Genomic DNA, 20,976 nt, shown 5'->3' on the forward strand with positions numbered 1-20,976 from the left:
AAAGGACAGGACAATAACAAACTAGTAGGAGCAGCAAAGAGTCCTGTGGCACCTTATAGACTAACAGACGTATTGGAGCAGGAGCTTTCGTGGGTGAATCCCCACTTCTTCGGATGCATAGTAGGAGTGCCTCCCAGTGCTCACTAGCAGTCCTACAATAACCAACTGATACATAATGCGAAGCTCACAAGAGATGCTGTAACAACAAAACCAGGGGATACAAGCTCTCATGAACAGCCCTCCAATAACAACAAGGTGAACCTGATACTGATCTCACTTACACCATTGTGACTCCGTTGATGTCAGAAGAGTTACTCCTGGTTTGCACCGGTGGAGGTGAAATCCAACTTGCTTTTTAGGCTTACAAAGCCCAACAATCGCAAGCAACTTTACGATAACACTGCTCTACAGCCAAAATGCTTCTGAAATAAATGTAGTCAAACTTTACTAATTCTGGGTTACTGAGAATGAAAATGATGCTTAAAATTGTTGATTGGCTCTAGTTTTCAAGATATGCTATTGGGTCAGTATATACGACCCTTGACTTGGGAATGGCGGAGGATAAGTGAGTTCTAAAGGGAAGGGATCTCAACTTAAACCAGAAATGACTAAAATACATCTTTGACTGGATCTATGAATAAATCTGTCACTGGGTTTGGACAGTACTTGCTTTTTAGGCAAAACAATGAATGATGCAATCTGAAGCTGGTATTGTCATACATGATATGAATTGCATCATGTTATTCCTAGAAGTCATGGATGATGCAATCATAATGAAGCTTACATCACTCTGCTGAACAAATTGCCCTATATCAGCTCTAGAAATCATACAGTGTCGTGCTCTCTTATTTGTCAGTGTTTGATTTTGCAAAGGGACACATTTCTGTTTAGCCAAAGTGAGCAGAGATGCCTCGTACTTGTGTGAACAGTGCAGATAACTTCTGCTATGTTTGTGGTGAAGTGACTTTTGCATCACAAAAGCGCAGTATAACCATTATGGTTAAGAAAGCCTATCACCTTTATTTTGGCTGCAAAATTGGAGATCAGGACAAGAGGTGGGCCCCACGCATATGCTGCAACACTTGTGCAACAAATCTTCACCAGTGGTTGAACAGGAAAAGGAAATCTATGGCTTTTGCAGTGCTAATGATTTGGAGAGAGCCAACAGATCATACCAGCAATTGTTACTTCTGCATGGTGCCTCCAGTTGGGAAAGGTGTGTCAAAGAAGAAAAAGTGGACTGAGAATGTTTGGATAATGCAATCAGCTATACGCCCAGTACCCCACGGAGAAGGACTGCCAGTTCCTGATGCACCAGAATCATTCTCACTTGAGTCAGACGAGGAAGAGGATGAAACTTCTGATCCTGAACCATCAATGTCACAGGACCCACATTTTCTCCCATCCTCCTCCTCTGAACCACACCTCATAACACAAGGTGAACTGAATGACCTTGTCAGGATTTGGAACTATGCAAGAGTAAGGCAGAGGTGTTGGGCTCCAGACTACAGCAGTGAAATCTCCTGGCAGGTGATGTTAGGGTTTCCATGTTCCGTTACCGTCAAAAGGATCTTGTCCCATTCTTCTTCATGGAAGGTGCTCTTGTAGCCTGCAACAACATCGATGGTGTGATGGCAGCCCTCAACATCGTTCACGATCCAGATGAGTGGAGACTGATTCATTGAAGAAGAGTCTTAAAGCTGTTTTACTGCATAATGGCAATGTTTTGCCATCAATTCCAGTTGGTCATGCGGTCCATATGAAGGAAACCTAGGACAACATGAAACAACTTTTGAGGTGCATAAACTATGACCAACATCAGTGGCAGCTTTGTGGCGATTTGAAGGTTGTTGCTCTCTTGCTTGGTCTGCAGACTGGATACACAAAGTACTGCTGTTTTCTCTGTGAATGGGATAGTCATGCAAGAGATTCCCACTACATCAAGAAAGATTGGCCACTCCGACAGTCATTGGAGCCTGGGAGGAAAAGTGTTCAGCATCCACCACTTGTTGAATCAAGGAAGATTTTGTTATCACCCTTACACATCAAGCTGGGTCTGACGAAGAACTTTGTCAAGGCCATTGACAAAACACAAGCAGCTTTCAAGCACCTCCGTGGAAAATTTCCAAGGTTAAGTGAAGCTAAGATAAAGGAAGGTGTCTTTGTTGGTCCTCAGATTCGTGAACTTCTTTGAGATGATGCATTTGACCATGCACTGCGTGGCAAGGAAAAGACGGCATGGAAAGCCTTCCAATTAGTGGCAATAAATTTTCTCGGAAACAACAAGGCAGACAGCTACAGGTTGTTGGTGGAAAACCTCCTCAAGGCATACAAAAGCCTTGGTTGCAACATGTCACTAAAGATACATTTTTTTGCACTCTCATCTAGATTTTTTTTCCCCACCGAACTGCGGAGCAGTGAGCGACGAGCATGGCAAGCGATTTCACCAGGACATAGCGTTTCTCCATTGTTGCAGTCGGGGCAAATGGAGCCCATCAATGCTTGCAGACTATTGCTGGACAGTGACAAGAGATGCTCCATTTAATGAATTCAAGAGACAAGCCAAGAAGTGCCGAGTAGACACTGAATAGGACTAAACTATGTACATAATAGTTTGTTGCCTTTTGTTTCATAATACATTTGATTTATATAACCCTTTTGCTGATTTTTAAAGTATTACATAAACAGGACAGGTGAAATATTATCATGTCAAGCAACCATAAACACATGAAAAGACCTAGGTTTACAATTTATGATTAAAACTCTACTATTTACATAAAATGTAAAAACTTCAATATCTTAGAAACAGTAGCCAATCAGTTGTTTTAATTGTCATATTTGAATTCAGCATATCAAAATACATAATCAATAGCACATTTGATCTCTGAAGCAGAGGACTTCTCAAATTGTAGACCAGTGTAACCAACTGAGATGTGCTACAGGAACAAAGCAGGGGGTGAAATTCATCTCTGGGCGGAGGATCAGCAAGAGGCCTATGCACCATTTACAACAGGGATATAAATGGTGCCTGGGCTTTGAGCTAGCCCTGGGTGCAGGGATGGCTTTGAGCTAGCCCTGGGTGCAGGGATGGCTTTAGGGGGACCAGACGGCAAGTGTGAAAAATTGGGACTGGGCTCGGGGTTAATAGGCGCCTGTATAGGACAAAGCCCTGAACGTTGGGACTGCCCCAATACAATCGGGACATCTGGTCACCCTAAATGACTTTCGCTTACAGGGTAAAAGTGGGACTGAAGTGTTGCATATGCCTTGTGCTGGGCCTTTGCGTGGGGGGATGAATTTCAAACTTTTGTAGTCAGGCCAGCCCCTAAGGGCAACAATCAAGTAACAAACCACTGTTGGCTTGCTTATAAGCAACCCTATAATAACAAATGAGTAGTCTTTATGTGTATGTTGATGAAGAATGAGATTTCAATTGCAAACTTCTCTGCAAAGGGTTTGGCTGGGATTTGCAAAGGAGCCTAAAGAAATTGGGGGTGAAATTTTCAAATGAACCTTAGTGACTTAGGAGCCTAATTCTCATTGACTTTCAATGGGATTTAGATTCCTACGTGTCTACATTGCTTTTGAAAATAGGACATAGGCTCCTAAGTCACTTAGGCATTCTTGCAAATATTGCCCTGGGTGCCTAACATCCACTGAAAATCAATGGGAATTGGTTACTTAAATCCCTTAGAGCCAGGTTTTCAAAGGTATTGAGGCATCTAAAGATGAGGACAGGTGCCTAGTGGGATTTTGGTGACCAATTCCCATTGATTTCTATAGGAGTTAGGTGCTTAACCTGCTCAGATGTTTTTGAAAAACCCTTGTCTGTATGTTTAGGCCCCTAAATAACTTTGAAAATCTGGCCCTTAGACTCCTTTGAAAGTTCTGGCCCTTGTGGTTATATAAGTTTTCTAACAGATGTATTAGAAGAAAGCAGAACAGAGGGGAGCAGCTGCCAAGTAACTTTCTCAGAGTTCTTTCCCCTGGTGCCTTAGGCCATGTCGACAGCAGGTGTCGATGTAGCGGGTCTGGTGAAGACCTGCTAAATCGATGGCAGAGCACTCTCCGCTCGACTCTGGTACTCCACTGGAACAAGACGAGTAACTGGTGTAGCGTAACTTAGGTCAACTTACCGCGGTAGTGTAGACAAGGCCTTACTGCAGGTAATGCCATCCATCATGACTTTACAGATTTCTCCTCCTTCCCATCTACATCTCCATGGGTTGCTTCTGGTGCAAATTACGGTAAAAGATCTTGATCCCACAGCCCCCCTAATCCGCTAGAGCTACCTAAATATATCTCCTGCAGTACTGCTACTACCATCCACCAGCCTGACATGCGAAACTGCTGACAGAACACCAGCCACACGCTGGGAAATGTTTAATTAACTATAGCAGATGTCTGCTCTAATGAATGAGGAAAGTCATAGCCAATAAGAGACAAGAGGGGTGGGGGGAGCCAATCCCAGAGTTTTGACTTCCCAGGGAAATGTCTCATGGACAGGGATATCGCTTAGAAGTTGTTTACCCCCAACAACCTGTAACACTTTATTGTTCAATCCGCTTGTGATGGATTGGATCACAATCCCCCCCGCCTGGGAGCTGCCAACTGATGTGCCAAGACTACCTCTGCTCCTGTTTTCCCTGCCAGCTCAGGACTCCAGCACCCTGTCTTGCTGAGCCAGACACTCCTGTCTGCTCCAACAAAGACCCAGGGTCTGAATTACTTGCCCCAAAGCTGCAGGTTTACCTGAAAACAGCTCACAGAAGTGTGCTTGTCTTTAGCATTCAGATTCCCAGCTCCCAATGGGGTCTAAACCCAAATAAATCCATTTTACCCTGTATAAAGCTTATGCAGGGTAAACTCATAAATTGTTCGCCCTATATAATACTGATAGAGAGAGATGCACAGTTGTTTGCTCCCCCAGGTATTAATACATACTCTGAGTTAATAATAAGTAAAAAGTGATTTTATTAAATACAGAAAGTAGGATTTAAGTGGTTCCAAATAGTAACAGACAGAACAAAGTAAGTCACCAAGCAAAATAAAATAAAATGCACAAATCAATGTCTAATCAAACTGAATACAGATAAGATCCTCACCAGTTCCAGAATGGTCCCTTTTACAGGCTAATCTCCTCCTTTTAACTTGGGTCCAGCGATCACTCACCCCCCTCCCCGTGTAGCTACTGTCCTTTGTTCCAGTTTCCTTCAAGTATCCTGGGGAGTGGAGATGCTCCTCCTTTATCCAGCTGAAGACAAAATGGAGGGGTCTCCCACGGGTTTAAATAGGCTTTCTCTTGTGGGTGGAGACCCCCCCCCACCTCTCACTCCTATGCAAAATCCAGCTCCAAGATGGAGTTCTGGAGTCACCTGGGCAAGTCACATGCCCATGCATGACTCAGTCTTTACAGGGAGAAGCCATTGCCCACATGATATCTTGAATGCCTCTAGGAAGACTTCTTATGTGGATTGGAGCATTCCAAGTTGCATTGTTCCCCAAATGCTTCCTGATCGGATACTGAATGCCTTCCTAAAGAAGCTGACCAAATGCCTCACAAAGCTTATTTAGAAATCAAGCAAGTATCCATAACTTTGAACACACATGGTTCCTGCATACAACTAGGATGAACATAACCAGTAGATCATAACCTTTACATAGATATGTTACATGGCATATGTAGCAAAACCCTATTCCAGTTATGTCATACATACATTTATAAGCATCCCCCCCATAAAGCCTTATGGGGTACACTGTCACACCGTCGATAAAACGCCAAGATCAATATCCTGGAGAGTTAATGATAGGGACAAAGCAATAAGAATGTCCCAGTTGCAGACTCAGAAGCAAGGATTTCACTTGGAGGTGGCAGGGGAAAGCATTTCTGACTCATTTTATGTCAGGGGGTTGTATTCTCACCTTCGTTCCTTACTGGAATTAGTGATAGTGGGGAGCAAGGGATAGCAGAGAGGGCAAAGGGCAAGGATCAGAAGCAGGGGGAAGGAGAAGCATTAGGGTCTAGCATGGGATTAGGAACCCTGGAAAACATGATATAAGGGTCGGATCCTGCACCACAGACGTCAATGGAAATGTTGCCGTTTACTTCAGTGAGAGCAGGATCAAGTTTGAAATGGGCTGGATCCAAATCTATTGCAGTCGGTGAAAGTCTTTCCGTTGTTTTCAGTGGGCTTCTTATCAATCTTCGTATAATCATATCAGGACCATACAGAAATCATTAGATTAGCTAGCTGGAGACCTAGCCTGGGGTTGTGGGTTTCAGTCCTAGTTCTGACCGTGCTGTGGTGTGACCTTGGAGAAATCACACTGGTTAGCATTGTTTTCTTCTGCTCCTCACCTGACTGCATCTGCCCGTTGTCTCTTGTGTAGACTTAGATCGTAAGTTCTTTGGGGCAGGACCTGGCATTTGTTCTGTTAGTACTGTACCTAACATGCTGGTGTCTGGGTCCAGGACTAGTTCTCCTAGATGCTACCTCCATCCTACTAGTAATATAATAATAATCAAAAACATCCATGAATTGAGGCTACCTGAGTTTCTGGATGTTCTATTTGAGATATTTAGAGACTCAAGTGAGAGAGAAAACACTGTGGATGCTTATTAGCAACTCTCCACTAACAAGCTGGCAGGCAGGTGGGCATAGCTCTGCGAACATTTCTGTATGATCAACCCCCCAATTTTCCATCAATATTTTTTCTGATGGAAAATTTCCCACCAGCCCTATTATAAACAGCACAGAGGGAAATACGAAAACAAGACAAGTTGCTTTGGCAGCCTCCTTTTTAACCGCCATGAACAAAAATGATAAAAATAGCAATACAGATGCTTTGGAAGAGTGGACGTTTTCCACTAGATTGTATTTTCTTTGAGCCAAGTGAGTTGAGCCCATCTATTCCTTCGCTTTTGTTCAGTTGCTCTGTTTTTACACAAGGGATAAAAGCTGCATTTGAACATCCCCCGGAGGGTCTCATTTCTGCTTCGAGCACACACAACACCACTCGAACAAGGGGGAGATATGCACCAAAGATACTGCTAATAAAATTAATCTTCATCTAAACTCTTATCGGTGCCAGAACAACCAGGGCGCTTGATCTTGTGTCTCAGGCAGCTCTGAATTCTTTCATTACTGGGCTCACTGGACCAGAGAGCCTACCAGCCTGTATATCTGAATATAGATGATGTACAATTTACTGGTCCATGGGCTGCTCACTTAACCCAAGTTACTGGCCCATGCTAGGGTTTGCCAACCTTTCTGTTTCAAGCAGGAACAAACATTTTATAGGCTGTCAATTTAGCAAATCTATTCCCCGGCACCCCCAAGCTCCTTTCGCCTGCCGGTTGTTTTCATTAATCATTTCCCCACTGTCTCCTGGGCGAGATGTGTTAATTTTTATAGGACTTACTCGGCAAGTCTTAAATCTCAGAGCCTTTCCCAGGCTGGGGAGACTGGCTGCCTTTGTGAGCTCACTGGTTGGCGTGAGCGGTTCCATGCCGATGGAGGTTCCTCTGTGCTGGCGAGAGCCCAATGTAATGGCTGCATTGCCCATAGGAAAGACTCACTATAGGGATGCGCAGATGTGGAAAACACCTAACCACCAGAAGGCAATAGAGGATGTAGGGGGGCTGTGGGTTCGTACCGTAGCTAGGAAAGACACGCTGGCTTTGCTCCTGCTTGGCTAACAGCCCGTTGGCAGTCCCTTGTGGTCATTTGTCTGTTATATCACAGCAAAGGTTTGAAGGTTAGTTTAGCGGATTGGATGCTGCGTGGGGACTCTGGAGAGCTGCGTTCAGTTCCTGACACCTTGTGTGACCTTGGGCAAGTTGCTAGCTTAGGTCAGACCAGAGAGGACCCGTGTCTGCTGATTGATAGTGGGGGCGTACAACCCCAGAACAGCTTGACTTGCGCCCTCCCCTCCCCCGGCAATCCACCTCTCCTGGATAGCAGCTGCCCCTCCCTGCAGCTCTGAGTTGTTCCTCCTGCCTCGGCCTCTCCATGCCCAGCACAGCTCGCTGGCTCAGCTGCCCCGCAGGGAGGGGGCCCGGCAGCACCATGTTACCGAGCAATCTGTGGGGAGGGCGCGTGTCCCAGCATGCCCCCTCCCCATGTGTCACCTCTGGGTCAGACTAGATGATTTAATGGGCCCTTCTGGCCTTAAGTGCTATGTTCATTCTCTGTGCCTCAGTTCTCCATGTGGAAATAGAGTTTTGAGAGTCATAGAGTTTAAGGCCAGAAGGACCCACTGGATCATCTATCTGATCTCCTATGTATCACCGGCCACCAACACCACCCAGCACACTAACCCCAACCACCAATGTTAGAGAATTAGCCCAGACAGTGCTTTCCTCCCTTCCAGAGGTGTGTTATGAAGATAACATCCATTCACAATTGTGAGTGATGGCGGCTCTATAAGCACCTAGGTAAATACAACTACCTAAGTGGTGACCTCTGCTCAGGAGAGCCCCCCGAACTGCGGTAGCTGTGGTTCTCCCAGTACTCAGCTACAGTAGCAATGGGGGATATAAAAATACTTAGCTCCGGATGAGGTGGCAGTCACAAAGCTGTGAGGGGACAAGAGGTTATTGCAGGAAAGGGAGGAGGCCTATTGGTGGATCAGTGTGTGAGACATTTGCCTTCTCTGTGTCTGTCTGGCAATAGCTAGTAGCCCAGTCACTAATTTCATTCACAATATTAAGTACTAGGCCACAAATAACCTGCATTCAGGTATCTGACACAGGGTTTTTTTGATAATATTAATTACAATATTCGCTGGTGACTGATTGCTTTGTGAGTAGGTCTCAAATGAATAGCCAGTGCCTTGTGCTCTGGTTTTGAAGATGTATTTGTAATATTTTAGGAGAATTAGCTGTTAATATTATTTATCATTTGCATGACAGCGACAGCTAGAGGCACCAACCCAGATCATGACCCCACTGTGCCAGGGGCTGCACAGTCGTAATAAGAGAGAGCCCCTGACCCAACAAGCTTACAGTTGACCTCGGTAAGACAGACAAAAGTGGGAGAGAGGAAATATTATTAATCACATACTACAGATGGGAACTTGAGGCACAGGAAAACAGAAATGACCCACCCAAAATCCCAGAGGAAGTCTGTGGTAGAACTAGCACTGGAGTCTACATCTCCTATCACTCAGTCCAGTACATTAACAACAAGACCATCTGTGATGGGCTAGTCACGCCACACAAAGCCTGAAGGGGTTAAGGTGACTAGGTGGGCCAATTAATTAACTAGGCTGCCCCTGCAGGAGGAGCCAGGGAGTAATGAGGACTAATTAAAGATGAAACTCAGCTGGACAGGAACAGGAGGGGTCTGTATAAAGCCCAGTAACTGAGAGTAGAAGGGAGCTATAGAGAGAGAGGCTGCAGTGCTTCTCAGGGCAGGATATAGCCCAGGGATACAGCAGTAAGGTTTAGGACTGTGTAGACCTTGACTGCTTGTTGCAGGGTCCCTGGGCGAGAACCCAGTGTAGAAGGTAGACCTGGATTCCCCTAGCAACAACTGGGAAAGTGGCACTGGGCCCGAAAAACCCTGATATACCTCTTCTTCCTCATCACCCCCTCCCACCCCCAAAGGGGGAAACTACAGTGATCTGGCTGGAAGGCCAAGTCACTAAGCAGGAGCAATTGAGTCCTGAGAGAGAGAGACGGTGACCAATTTCAGGAGGGGGCATAGACTGGCAGAGCTAATATCTAGACACAGCCCCAAAGAGATGCTCCAGGGGTGAATAAAACACCATCCTTCTCTGAGTCATCTATGATTGAATACAGGGGATAGGAGGGTGGGGAAGGGTGAGGAGAAACCTAGACATTGTCGATTTAAAAAAAAATGCTGTGACTTTAATTTGAGCATCTCTACAACTGAAACAGATGGTAGAATATTGAAATTTAGTGCGGAAATACCCCTCACCGAGGAGAAGTGCATCTGCGTGTTCAAGTGGAATTTGGTTCTCTTTAGCCCCAGATGTGATGCTTTGAGAGCTTTGTGCTGTACATACATTGTACCTTTTGCATTGGACTTCACTAAGCTCATAAAAGGCACGACTAACTTGGGTCAGATCCTGCCACCTTCACTCCTTCTGAGTCGTACCTTGCCTTGCAAGTAGTCCCACTGCATGTAGCCCCCTTGAAACTGGTACAGAGACCTTTGCTGTGTAGTGAAAAATGAACTGAAGGTGCACACAGGCTGAGGCAAGGTCTCCAAATGTTTAAAATGTTCTAGAATAAATGGTATTATTGGCAAAATAGTACTGGGTCATGCCACTAATGGGTGTATTATAATGCATCATTGGACAAGGAGGGAGAGGGATAGCTTAGTGGTTTGAGCATTGGCCTGCTAAACCCAGGGTTGTGAGTTCAATCCTTGAGGGGGCCACTTAGGGATCTGGGGCAAAAATCTGTCTGGTGATTGGTCCTGCTTTGGGCAGGAGGTTGTACTAGATGACCTCCTGAGGTCCCATCCAACCCTGATAATCTATGATTCTATTCATGTAAACTTAACTTTGGCATTGACTGTCTCTGGAGTGCTTCACAAACAGAGTACTCTAATAGTTTATTAATAGAGGGATTCTTTTTTTGTCTGGGATTGAAGCATGTATTTGTTTACATTGATGGAATCTTGATCTTTATTGAGCTGCTGAATCCTAAGCCAGCTTAGCTCCTCATCTGCACTAGGACTTGAACCTAAAGAGCTACAACCATGTCTAAAATGTGTGTGTGGCCATGATGACCACTCTCCTTCACTGTGTGGACTGGGGTCAGGTGGGTCACTGATATTGCTGCCTTTGAAGAATCCCGTGGTTGATATTCCTGTCTTTTTATGGCCAGCTATCCAGCCATCTCAGTGGCTGGCACCAACTGCATTCGGCATAAATAAGAATAAATTCTCAGGTTTCAGAGTAGCAGCCGTGTTAGTCTGTATCCGCAAAAAGAACAGGAGTACTTGTGGCACCTTAGAGACTAACACATTTATTAGAGCATAAGCTTTCGTGGACTACAGCCCACTTCTTCGGATGCATATAGAATGGAACGTGTGTGTGTGTGTGTGTAATATATATATATTACACACACACCTACAGAGAGCATGAACAGGTAAGACAACTCCCACCTGTTCATGCTCTCTGTATGTGTGTGTATATATCTCCTCAATCTATGTTCCATTCTATATGCATCCGAAGAAGTGGGCAGTAGCCCACAAAAGCTTATGCTCTAATAAATTTGTTAGTCTCTAAGGTGCCACAAGTACTCCTGTTCTTTTTAATAAATTCTCAGCGGTCTCATCAAACTGCTGGTTTCTCCAGCTAGAACAAAGAAACATTCAGTTTAGTTCCTGTTCTGACATTCAGCTCGATTTTTCTTTTCCTGTACTGTGTCCTCTTGACACCTTCTGCTCTGACCTTTTCCTTCATGTGTTGCATCTAACCCGCAGGCTGTTGGCTCAGCATCCCCTTTTGGATGCCTGGTAAAGGCAGAGAATTCACTCCACTGGTTACAACTTGACTGTGATCTTCAAGGTAGGGGTCTGGTGGGATGTATCGTCTCCCTGCCCTCAGGGTGCCTTTTATCTAGCATGGAGCTTAACCTGATGGCAATGCACCTATATTCATTTTTTCCTATTCATCCTGTTGAAAGCTGCATGCTTGTTTAGCATTATCTCTGCACCAAAGCATGCATTTTTCCTTGGCATCCTGCTAAATTAATGGGGAGTTCTGTTATGAAAGCAATATACATGGTGCATATACCAACCCTCAGTAATCCGACTAGTGCATCCGTTCCAATGCCCAGCACTGAAAGGGCCAGTGCTCTTTCTTTCTGTGCAGCTGCTCCTCTGGCATGCACCAGCTTCCTCCCTCCTTTCAGTCCTCATCCACCTTTGGCCAGGCAATGGAGGAAAAGCCCAAATCTCTCTCCGCATCGCATCAATGCAGTGGGGATGGAGCCAAATTGTCCTTATTTCTGGTGGAATAACATCACAAGGAGCCTCTGTTGCTTTTTTATTCTCTCACTGTGTTGCCAAAAACACCAGGTAGCCTTTTAGGGCAAAATATCTTTTTTTTCCTCTTTCCCGGTATCGCTTTTGTCATTGAGATGGAGCTCAGCTTCCTACTGTACCATTAATTCTACTGAGACCATTAACATCTCATCTGAAGAGCTAATCGCTATTTCATCCTGCTCCTTTCACTGATTGCTACCTGGGCTACCAGGTTATTTTATCCATCCCAACTGTCAATGCCCCCTTATTCTCCATATTTCAGAGGTTTATTCCATAACATTATTCTACCACGTTTTTTGGGTGTGGTGGGACCCTGCAGAGATACCTTTAGGTATCTCAAATGAAAGCCACAAACTGTATTGTGCTTAATTATCTATTATATTTTCTTAGAGTTACTGCACTTAACAATTTTTGGCTTGATTTGACATGAAAGTTAATGGTGTGTGTGTGTGTGTAATATATATATATATAATTTCCCCTGTATCCCATTGATTAGAAATGTGAAAGTTTCTAGAGATTTAAATTGAGCGGCTGAGACTAACTGAGATCTTTGTGCTGGCTGCACCATTAGGTTTAATTGTTTGCTAATGGCTCCCAGCATTTAACTCAATCTTCTGATACACATAGAAAAATGCCTGTAGAGGAGATTTGCTAAATCAATATGGGGCTCCTTGTCACCTCCTTTGGGAAATAGTTGCTGCTTTGGGAGCAAGATGTTGCTCGTTGGCTCACTCAAAAAACATCCTCATGGTTGGGTGCAAAGCATGGTGCCTTGTGCCCGAGATAGGAGAATGCTGCCCAGGTCACCATCTGCTTATTACTTGGCACTACCAGCCATTCCATTCCCATTTCTCTCACTGACTTCCTCTTGGGCAAGCCACTGCTCTGCACCTGATTCGCTTTCCTGGAAGGCCTCCTGCAGTGTTAAGGGGCCTTAAACAGGGTGGGACCTGCCTCTAGGAAGATCCTCTGTCGAAGTGACTCTATATGCCTCACCCCCTCCAAGTTTCTGGCATAGGGTGTATACCTGGAGCAGGAGGAGACCATGGCTGCAGTGCAGAGTGCCTCTGGCTTTTGCTGGTGCACCTCACCTTCCAATAGCTGAATATAATGCTGACAGACCCTGATTGTCAGTGGGTGGGATTGAACTGGAGACTTCTGGAGCTTAGTGCATGAGCCTCCACCGCATGAGATAAACACAAAGTGGCTGTTAACTAAGGCTGTAGAGCAGACGCATTTTTACCTCTCTCTGTAAGTGGTCTTGGTGCCACTAGAGGGGACAGAACACCACACCCAGAAGATGTGTGGGTTACAGTAGCATCTAGAACAGGCTGATTTTTTTTAATCACTGCTCTTGCAGTTACATCGAAATCTGGATACTGGGTGTCGATTTTGATGCAATGTGTCGATTTCAACCATGTTTTTGATGGGAGAAAGTCGAAACACTTTCTCCTTTTTGTTTCAATAATGTTGAAACATTTCAATAAGGTATTATAATGTGTGTGCATTAGCAAAATGAAATGATTGGACATCATCAAAATGCACTGTCTTGATGGTTCCAATTAAAGAAAAGTTTCAGAGTTTGCATTCTGCAGGAAATTTTGAAATGCTGGCTTTTCTGTGCTACTTTGGAACAAACCCAAATTTTAAAGTGTTGGAATTTCCCATGGAACTTAAATTCCATTTTTTGACCAGCTCTACTCAGGACTGGTATGATGGCCACCATCTTGGTTGAAAACAAGGATTGAACCAGCAGGCATCTCCAGGGCTGAAAACATGCGTTTCTATAGCTTGAGCAAAAGAGCCATACTTCCCAGGACAGAGCTGTAACAGACTCATATCCTCTGTGGATTGTGCACAGAGACCACATCACACACTCACCCCCAGGGATTAGGTTAGTTTTGAAAATCTGTCACAATGGGAACTGCTGGGCACTGGTGAAAGTCTAACCCTGATGTACTGATTTCATAGAAGGCGTAACGAGTGGGGTACCGCAGGGGTCTGTTTTGGGACCGGCTCTGTTCAATATCTTCATCAACGACTTAGATATTGGCATAGAAAGTACGCTTATTAAGTTTGCGGATGATACCAAACTGGGAGGGATTGCAACTACTTTGGAGGACAGGGTCATAATTCAAAATGATCTGGACAAATTGGAGAAATGGTCTGAGGTAAACAGGATGAAGTTTAACAAAGACAAATGCAAAGTGCTCCACTTAGGAAGGAAAAATCAATTCCACACATACAGAATGGGAAGAGACTGTCTAGGAAGGAGTACGGCAGAAAGGGATCTAGGGGTTATAGTGGACCACAAGCTAAATATGAGTCAACAGTGTGATGCTGTTGCAAAAAAAGCAAACATGATTCTGGGATGTATTAACAGGTGTGTTGTGAGCAAGACACGAGAAGTCATTCTTCCGCTCTACTCTGCTCTGGTTAGGCCTCAGCTGGAGTATTGTGTCCAGTTCTGGGCGCCGTATTTTAAAAAAGATGTGGAGAAATTGGAAAGGGTCCAAAGAAGAGCAACAAGAATGATTAAAGGTCTTGAGAACATGACCTATGAAGGAAGGCTGAAAGAATTGGGTTTGTTTAGTTTGGAAAAGAGAAGACTGAGAGGGGACATGATAGCAGTTTTCAGGTATCTAAAAGGGTGTCATGAGGAGGAGGGAGAGAACTTGTTCACCTTAGCCTCTAAGGATAGAACCAGAAACAATGGGTTTAAACTGCAGCAAGGGAGATCTAGGTTGGACATTAGGAAAAAGTTCCTAACTGTCAGGGTGGTTAAACACTGGAACAAATTGCCTAGGGAGGTTGTGGAATCTCTGTCTCTGGAGATATTTAAGAGTAGGTTAGATAAATGTCTATCAGGGATGGTCTAGACAGTATTTGGTCCTGCCATGCGGGCAGGGGACTGGTCTCGATGACCTCTCGAGGTCCCTTCCAGTCCTATAATCTATGAATCTATGAATCAGCATTGGAAGGGACCTCAGGAGGTCATCTAGGCCCACCCCCTGCTCAAAGCAGGACCAATCCCCAACTAAATCATCCCAGCTAGGGCTTTGCCAAGCCTGACCTTAAAAACCTCTAAGGAAGGAGATTCCACCACCTCCCTAGGGAACCCATTCCAGTGCTTCACCACCCTCCTAGTGAAAAAGTTATTCCTAATATCCAACCTAAACCTCCCCCACTGCAACTTGAGACCATTACTCCTTGTTCTGTCATCTGCCATCACTGAGAACAGCCGAGCTCCATCCTCTTTGGAACCCCCTTTCAGGTAGTTGAAAGCAGCTATCAAATCACCCCTTATTCTCCTCTTCTGCAGACTAAACAATCCCAGTTCCCTCAGCCTCTCCTCATAAATCGTGTGCTCCAGCCCCCTAAGCATTTTTGTTTTGTGACTTCAATGGGAGCTGAGCTCTTTTGGAAAGTCTGACCTCAATGGTGGGTGCTGAACACTTGAAAAGTTGGCTAGGAGCAGGCTAGCAGCTCAAGCATCATTTATAGCAGTTGTAATGCCCTTAGCTGCCCCTTGCTTAAAGGCACTTTTGCCTCTCCTCTCCTGCCATGCCTATACCATGTGCAGGATCGGAGGAACTAACACCCTCTTGGCCAAGATGGAGTCTGCTCTGCAGGCAGTTCTGGCCAAGAGAAGGCGCACGCAGAAAGGCAGCAGTGGAAGTCCCTTCCACCCCAGGAGCACCTGTTCCAACCCCCCCAGAGTGAACACCCACCCACCAGAAGAGTACAATGAATATAGGAAGGTGAAACATTTATTTACAGAGGGATGAAAGGAGAAAAACAGGGGGAAATGTAGGGGGAGCAGTAAAACAGGGTTACATTCAACTCAAGGCCCCACAGGCCCAGTGGTAGCACAGTCTGACAGGGCAGACACCGGGCAATGTGTCTGCACACAGAGTTCAGGAGTTCTGGGAAAAGTTCCAGTCCAGTGGTGAGTCTTGGGTGCTCCTGGTCGTCTTCAGCATCAGTGAACTTTCCCCAACAAACCCCTCCGATGCCCTCTTCTGCCGCTCCCTGCAAAGCCACACAGAGCGACCACCTCCCCACTTAACTAGCTACAGCCTCCCTCCTTGTTCTCAATGCAGAGTCCCAAGCCCCAGTACTCACAGCCCCATGCAGCTCTGGGCAGCCGGGATACTGGGTCCAGCTCCAGCCTGTCCTTCTCGGACAATTCCTCCCTGGCACAGTGCTGCTCCTGGCACCTGTCCTGGGGTGTCCCCGATCGGCCCTGTCCTTCCCAGGCCTCAGGCAGGTTTTTGCCTGCTTCACTCCGTGAGGGTCTGCAGACTGCAGCCCTTCTGTCTGGAGCTCCAGACACCACCCCGCCTTGCTCTTCCCTATCTCTGCTCCCCCACCCCCCTCCCACCAAAAAGCCCTTCCCCCTCCCGGCACAATCCCCCCCCCCCCCCCCCCCCCCCCCCCCCCCCCCCGGAAAAAGATTCAAAGGGGCCATGCTTTCTAAACCCCAAAGGGGTTACATAAGAATTGAGGCCTCTGCATCTCATTTGCTCAGTTGTCAAGTGGGGGTAACAAAAGCTCTTTTACATGAGGGATAGTGGGGGTGGGTGTGCTGGGTGTGTGCGCATGGGTGTCTGGAAAGCGTCAACACTGTCCCACAGGATTTTGTGAAAACATTGCTTGCGATTGTCTTTTGGCCCATTTTGTGACCTAAGAAGTGTTGTGTTTGTAATTCCTTTTTTGCCAATGAGCCATTGTGGAATCCCAGTCAAAATTTCAGACCTAGCCCTGGTAGAATGGGTAGCAGCCCAGCCCAGCCCAGCCCCCCTAGTACAATCCTATCCGAGACCCTAACTACAGTGGTGTCCATCTTTTTTTAGTGGCTAGCTCGAGCCTAGCTAGTGCGTGGATGTCGGCAGGAGCTGGAAACGACACTGCCAGCTGATCTACCCAAAGTGACATCTGAAATGCTGAAAATCTAGTTTTTGACTCAAACCCAGGAGTGGCAGAAAACGGTCTATTTTCTATAGCAATGAACTGTACATGATTTCTACTTAGCTAGTACATCATGTCTCTTTTTTCCTGGGGGGTGAGTGGTAATGACAGCCGACTATTTGCTTCGGTCTGACCACACGTCCCTGAGCGACATGGGTTATTCTGTCTCAGCTCTAGGGTGACCAGATGTCCCGATTTTTGGGTCTTTTTCTTATATAGGGTCCTATTACCCTCCTGTAGTGGGGCCGTATTGGCGAACCGGGAAGTGGGCGGGCTCACCCGCCCACTACGAAAGGCCCCTCCCCCAGCCTAGCGGGAGGGACCACTGGACCCAGTACCAAATGATTACTTGGGACAACTAATAAAAAAACAGGGAACAAGGTGACGGTCAAAGGTTCAAAATCAGGGAACCGGATGGGGACACCGAGCAGAGAATCCCGGACAGCGCCCACTGCTCCTCGAAGGTGGCAAGGGAGCCAGCGGACGCTGCCCAGTGGAACTCCGCCCGGAGACGTGAGACCAAGGAGGTATAAAAGTAGGCCCCACAGTCGCAGAGCACCCCCTTGTCCAACATCCTCTCCCTGGTATTATAGATGGTGAGTTTGGCCAGGGCCAGGAAGAGGTTGACGAGGAGGTCCCGCGACTTAGTGGGGCCACGGATAGGGTGTGCATAAATAAACAAGTGCGGGGAAAAGTGTAGCCAGAACCTCAACAAGAGGTTCTGGAGGAGCCGGAAAAGGGGCTGCAGCCTGGCGCACTCGAGGTAAGCGTGCGCCAGGGTCTCCCTAATGCCGCAGAATGGGCAGGCCTCGGGAATAGGGGTGAACCGCGCCAAGTACACGCCCGTGCTCACGGCCCCATGAAGGAGCCGCCAACCAATGTCCCCGGCGGGCCATGGAACTAAGGTAGAATAAAGGCTGGCCCACCGGGGCTCCTCACCCTCCACAGGTAGCAGATAGTCCCTCCACTTGGTGTCGGGACGGGACACGAGGGTGAGGTGATGCAGCATGTGAAGCACGAGCGTGTACAGGTAGTCCCTAGGCGCGGTTCGAGCGCGCAGCCGGCTCGGATTATGGGAGCGGGGGAGCTGGGGGGGCTCACGGAACAGGGGCCCGAGAAAAAGGTCTGAAGGGCCCGGGGTGAGGGGTGAGTGGGGAGCGCCCTCGCGCAGGGCTCGCCACAGGAAGCCGAGAGCAGGAGGTGACAATGCAGCGCCCACCTCCTGGAGTACACGCAGAGGGGTCGCGAGGGTGGAGATCCCCATGCGTCGACCAAGCACGTGGGGATCCACCCAGTCCCCTCTGGTGTAGTCCAGGAGGTCTCCGCCCCTGGTGGTTTCCGCCAGAACCAACCTCCGGCTCACCGAGGGTGACTCCGCCACCTGCACACGGAGATCGGGATTGTGCAGCAGGGGCTCCACGAGGAGATCCGCGCCCTCGGTGGCCACAATGGACCTGGTCACCGAGAAAAGCTTCCAGGTCCGGAGAAGGTCCTGGTAGAAGACCGGCAGCTCCGAGAGGTCTCGCGGAAGACCTCTCAGGTGAAGAAAAAGGAGCTGCCGGTCGTATCGGAGCCCTCGGAGACGGCGGAGGAAGGCGTGCGCTAACGTGCTCCATGCCGGACTATCTTCACCATAAAGGAGCCGCTGCAGGGCCTGGAGGTGGAAGACCTGGACCTGGCTACGAAGGCAGACCAGGCCCTGTCCCCCCTCCTCCAGGGGAAGACTCAGAACCCCTGCAGAGACCCAGTGCAGTCCGGGCCAGAAGAACTCCAGGGCTATCCTCTGGAGCCTGGCCAGGAGTCCCGGGGTCGGGCTCAGGGTGTTGAGCCGGTGCCAGAGCATGGACAGGACGAGCTGGTTCAGCACCAGCGCCCTCCCCCGCAGGGAGAGACACCGGAGCAGTCCCGTCCGTCTCCGCAACCGCTCGCGCACCCTGGCCTCCAAATCCAGCCAGTTCTCCGGCGGAGAAGGATGCGTGGCGGAAAGATAAACGCCCAGATAGAGCAGCGGATCCGTGCTCCACCGAATGGCTTGAAGCGTGGGTGGGAGGGAGCCCGCCTGCCAACCGTCCCCGACCACCAGGCCAGAGCTCTTGGCCCAGTTGACCCGGGCGGAGGAGGCGGCCGAATAAACGGCCTGGCAGGCCTCCACCTGCACCAGATCCTCAGGGTCCTGCACCACGAGGAGCACGTCGTCGGCATACGCCGACAGGACCAGCCGCAGCTCCGGCTCCCGGAGCACCAACCCCGCTAACCTCCGGCGGAGGAGGCAGAGGAAGGGCTCGATCGCCAGAGCGTACAGCTGGCCCGAGAGGGGGCACCCCTGCCGTACTCCCCGCCCGAAGCTGACCGGCTCGGTCAGGGTCCAGTTGAGCCTGACCAGACACTCCGCCTCAGCGTACAGCGCCTGGAGAAAGCCCACAAACTGGGGCCCGAAGCCGAACGCCCGCAGAGTGCCCAGGAGGTACCCGTGGTCCATCCTGTCGAACGCCTTCTCCTGGTCCAGAGACAGGAGGGCGAACGACAGACCATCCCTACGTCCCAGCTCTAATAGGTCCCGGACCAAGTACAGGTTGTTAAAGATGCTCCGGCCCGGGACGGCGCAGTCTGGTCAGGGTGGACCACGTCCGCCAGCACGGACCCCAGCCGCAGCGAGATGGCCTTCACTACGACCTTATAGTCCGTGCTGAGGAGCGAGATGGGATGCCAGTTTCGTAAATCGCGGAGCTCCCCCGTCTTCGGCAACAGGGCAAGCATGGCTCGCCTGCACGAGAGAGGGAGGACCCCGCTCTGCAAGGACTCGGCCCAGACGGTGACGAGGTCCGGGCCGAGGACGTCCCAGAACACGCGGTAAAACTCCACGGTCAGCCCGTCCATGCCTGGAGATTTGTTAGTGGGCATGAGCCGGAGGGCCGCCGAGAACTCGGCCAGAGAAAGAGGCAGCTCCAGCCGGTCTCGGCCGCCCGCGCTGACCGTCGGGAGCTCGGTCCAGAGCACCCTGCGGGCCTCGGCGTCGGTCGGATCCGGGGAGAAAAGAGCGGCGTAGAAGGCCCTGGCCCTGCCACGCATCTCCTCCGGAGCCGTGAGGGGGACGCCGTCCTCTGCCAGGAGGCAGGTGACATGCTGTTTGGCCCCCCTCCGTTTCTCCAGGGCGTAGAAGAAGCGGGAGCCGCGATCCATCTCCCGAAGGAGACGGATGCGGGATCGAACAAACGCGCCCCGGGCCCGGTGGTCTTCCAGGGCCCGGAGCTCCTCCCGCTTCTCCCGGTACGCCGTGCAGAGGGGTGGATCCTCGGGGCCGGAGGCCAGATGCCTCTCCAGCTCCAAAACCTCCCGCTCTAACTGCCCCAACAACACATCCCGCCGCCGGCTGGCGCCCCGGGTGTAGTTCCGGCAGAAGAGCCGCGCGCGGACCTTCCCCACGTCCCACCACCGCCGCGCCGAGGGAAAGGCGCGCCGCTGCCCCCGCCAGGCCAGCCAGAACTCCCGGAAGGACGCCACAAAGCCCACGTCCTCCAGCAAACTATTATTAAAATGCCAATAGGCCGGCCCCGGCCGCTCGGAACTGAGAGAGGCCGTCACGGTCACCAGATGGTGATCCGAGAACGGGGCCGGCCGGACGCTGGAGGCATGGGCCCGTGCCAGATGAAAACGGGACAGATAAATCCGGTCCAACCGGGAGTGGCGCGACCGGTCGTCCTCCACCCAGACATAAGTGAAGGTGGTGTCGTCATCCAGGTGGTGTTCGCACCAGACGTCCACCAGGGAGTGATGGTCTACGATCTCCCTGAGGACGCCCGCGGCTGCCTGTGAAGACTCAAGCCCGGAGCGGTCCCGGTCCTCGAGGGTGGTGTTAAAGTCCCCGCCCAGGACCAGGCACTCGCGAGAATCCAGGGTGCCGAGGAAGGCCGCCGCCCGCTGATAGAAAGGCACTCGTTCCGAGCCCGTGTTCGGGGCATAGACGTTGACCAAGTTCAGA

Source organism: Trachemys scripta, chromosome 20 (genome assembly GCF_013100865.1).
Source record: "Trachemys scripta elegans isolate TJP31775 chromosome 20, CAS_Tse_1.0, whole genome shotgun sequence".
Lineage (NCBI taxonomy): Eukaryota > Metazoa > Chordata > Testudines > Emydidae > Trachemys > Trachemys scripta.